Source organism: Ipomoea triloba, chromosome 16 (genome assembly GCF_003576645.1).
Source record: "Ipomoea triloba cultivar NCNSP0323 chromosome 16, ASM357664v1".
Classification (NCBI taxonomy): domain Eukaryota; kingdom Viridiplantae; phylum Streptophyta; class Magnoliopsida; order Solanales; family Convolvulaceae; genus Ipomoea; species Ipomoea triloba.
Window position 1 is genome coordinate 11,501,295 of NC_044931.1, and position 3,814 is coordinate 11,505,108.

Consider the following 3,814-nt stretch of genomic DNA (forward strand, 5'->3'; position numbering starts at 1 on the left):
GAAATGAGACTTAGGTTATCTCAACCTAACTCACTCAAAGGCAGACAGAGTGCCGGAATCATAAGGATCCGAAGATCGAAATGAGACTTAGGTTATCTCAACCTAACTCACTCAAAGGCAGACAGACTGCCGGACTCATAAGGATCCGAAGATCGAAATGAGACTTAGGTTATCTCAACCTAACTCACTCAAAGGCAGACAGACTGCCGGAATCATAAGGATCCGAGGATCGAAATGAGACTTAGGTTATCTCAACCTAACTCACTCAAAGGCAGACATACAGCCGGACTCATAAGGATCCGAAGATCGAAATGAGACTTAGGTTATCTCAACCTAACTCACTCAAAGGCATGCAGACTGCCGGACTCATAAGGATCCGAAGATCGAAATGAGAGTTAGGTTATCTCAACCTAACTCACGCAAATGCAGACAGACTGCCGGACTCATAACGATCCGAAGATCGAAATGAGACTTAGGTTATCTCAACCTAACTCACTCAAAGGCATGCAGACTGCCGGACTCATAAGGATCCGAAGATCGAAATGAGACTTAGGTTATCTCAACCTAACTCACTCAAATGCAGACAGACTGCCGGACTCATAAGGATCCGAAGATCGAAATGAGACTTAGGTTATCTCAACCTAACTCACTCAAATGCAGACAGACTGCCGGACTCATAAGGATCCGAAGATCGAAATGAGACTTAGGTTATCTCAACCTAACTCACTCAAAGGTAGGGAGACTGCTGGACTCATAAGGATCCGAAGATCGAAATGAGACTTAGGTTATATCAACCTAACTCACTCAAAGGCAGACAGACTGCCGGAATCATTCAACCTAACTCACTCAAAGGCAGACAGACTGCCGGAATCATAAGGATCCGAGGATCGAAATGAGACTTAGGTTATCTCATCCTAACTCACTCAAAGGCAGACAGACTGCCGGACTCATAAGGATCCGAAGATCGAAATGAGACTTAGGTTATCTCAACCTAACTCACTCAAAGGCAGACAGACTGCCGGACTCATAAGGATCCGAAGATCGAAATGAGACTTAGGTTATCTCAACCTAACTCACTCAAACGCAAACAGACTGCCGGACTCATAAGGATCCGAAGATCGAAATGAGACTTAGGTTATCTCAACCTAACTCACTCAAATGCAGACAGACTGCCGGACACATAAGGATCCGAAGATCGAAATGAGACTTAGGTTATCTCAACCTAACTCACTCAAAGGCAGACAGACTGCCGGACACATAAGGATCTGAAGATCGAAATGAGACTTAGGTTATCTCAACCTAACTCACTCAAAGGCAGACAGACTGCCGGACACATAAGGATCTGAAGATCGAAATGAGACTTAGGTTATCTCAACCTAACTCACTCAAAGGCAGACAGACTGCCGGACACATAAGGATCTGAAGATCGAAATGAGACTTAGGTTATCTCAACCTAACTCACTCAAAGGCAGACAGACTGCCGGACACATAAGGATCTGAAGATCGAAATGAGACTTAGGTTATCTCAACCTAACTCACTCAAAGGCAGACAGACTGCCGGACACATAAGGATCTGAAGATCGAAATGAGACTTAGGTTATCTCAACCTAACTCACTCAAAGGCAGACAGACTGCCGGACACATAAGGATCTGAAGATCGAAATGAGACTTAGGTTATCTCAACCTAACTCACTCAAAGGCAGACAGACTGCCGGACACATAAGGATCTGAAGATCGAAATGAGACTTAGGTTATCTCAACCTAACTCACTCAAAGGCAGACAGACTGCCGGACACATAAGGATCTGAAGATCGAAATGAGACTTAGGTTATCTCAACCTAACTCACTCAAAGGCAGACAGACTGCCGGACTCATAAGGATCCGAAGATCGAAATGAGACTTAGGTTATCTCAACCTAACTCACATAAATGCAGACAGACTGCCGGACACATAAGGATCCGAATATCGAAATGAGACTTAGGTTATCTCAACCTAACTCACTCAAAGGCAGACAGACTGCCGGACTCATAAGGATCCGAAGATCGAAATGAGACTTAGGTTATCTCAACCTAACTCACTCAAATGCAGACAGACTGCTGGACACGTAAGGATCCGAAGATCGAAATGAGACTTAGGTTATCTCAACCTAACTCACTCAATGGCATGCAGACTGCCGGACTCATAAGGATCGAAAGATCGAAATGAGACTTAGGTTATCTCAACCTAGCTCACTCAAAGGCAGACAGACTGCCGGACTCATAAGGATCCGAAGATCGAAATGAGACTTAGGTTATCTCAACCTAACTCACTCAAAGGCAGACAGACTGCCGGACTCATAAGGATCCGAAGATCGAAATGAGACTTAGGTTATCTCAACCTAACTCACTCAAAGGCAGACAGACTGCCGGACTCATAAGGATCCGAAGATCGAAATGAGACTTAGGTTATCTCAACCTAACTCACTCAAAGGCAGACAGACTGCCGGACTCATAAGGATCCGAAGATCGAAATGAGACTTAGGTTATCTCAACCTAACTCACTCAAAGGCAGACAGACTGCCGGACTCATAAGGATCCGAAGATCGAAATGAGACTTAGGTTATCTCAACCTAACTCACTCAAAGGCAGACAGACTGCCGGACTCATAAGGATCCGAAGATCGAAATGAGACTTAGGTTATCTCAACCTAACTCACTCAAAGGCAGACAGACTGCCGGACTCATAAGGATCCGAAGATCGAAATGAGACTTAGGTTATCTCAACCTAACTCACTCAAAGGCAGACAGACTGCCGGACTCATAAGGATCCGAAGATCGAAATGAGACTTAGGTTATCTCAACCTAACTCACTCAAACGCAGGCAGACTGCCGGACTTATAAGGATCCAAAGATAGAAATGAGACTTAGGTTATCTCAACCTAACTCACTAAAAGGCAGACAGACTACCGGACACATAAGGATCTGAAGATCGAAATGAGACTTAGGTTATCTCAACCTAACTCACTCAAAGGCATGTAGACTGCCGGAATCATAAGGATCCGAAGATCGAAATGAGACTTAGGTTATCTCAACCTAACTCACTCAAAGGCATGCAGACAGCCGGACTCATAAGGATCCGAAGATCGAATTGAGACTTAGGTTATCTCAACCTAACTCACTCAAAGGCATGCAGACAGCCGGACTCATAAGGATCCGAAGATCGAATTGAGACTTAGGTTATCTCAACCTAACTCACTCAAAGGCATGCAGACAGCCGGACTCATAAGGATCCGAAGATCGAATTGAGACTTAGGTTATCTCAACCTAACTCACTCAAAGGCATGCAGACAGCCGGACTCATAAGGATCCGAAGATCGAATTGAGACTTAGGTTATCTCAACCTAACTCACTCAAAGGCATGCAGACTGCCGGACTCATAAGGATCCGAAGATCGAAATGAGACTTAGGTTATCTCAACCTAACTCACTCAAAGGCAGACAGACTGCCGGACTCATAAGGATCCGAGAATCGAAATGAGACTTAGGTTATCTCAACCTAACTCACTCAAACGTAGGCAGACTGCCGGACTTATAAGGATCCAAAGATAGAAATGAGACTTAGGTTATCTCAACCTAACTCACTAAAAGGCAGACAGACTGCCGGACACATAAGGATCTGAAGATCGAAATGAGACTTAGGTTATCTCAACCTAACTCACTCAAACGTAGGCAGACTGCCGGACTTATAAGGATCCAAAGATAGAAATGAGACTTAGGTTATCTCAACCTAACTCACTAAAAGGCAGACAGACTGCCGGACACATAAGGATCCGAAGAT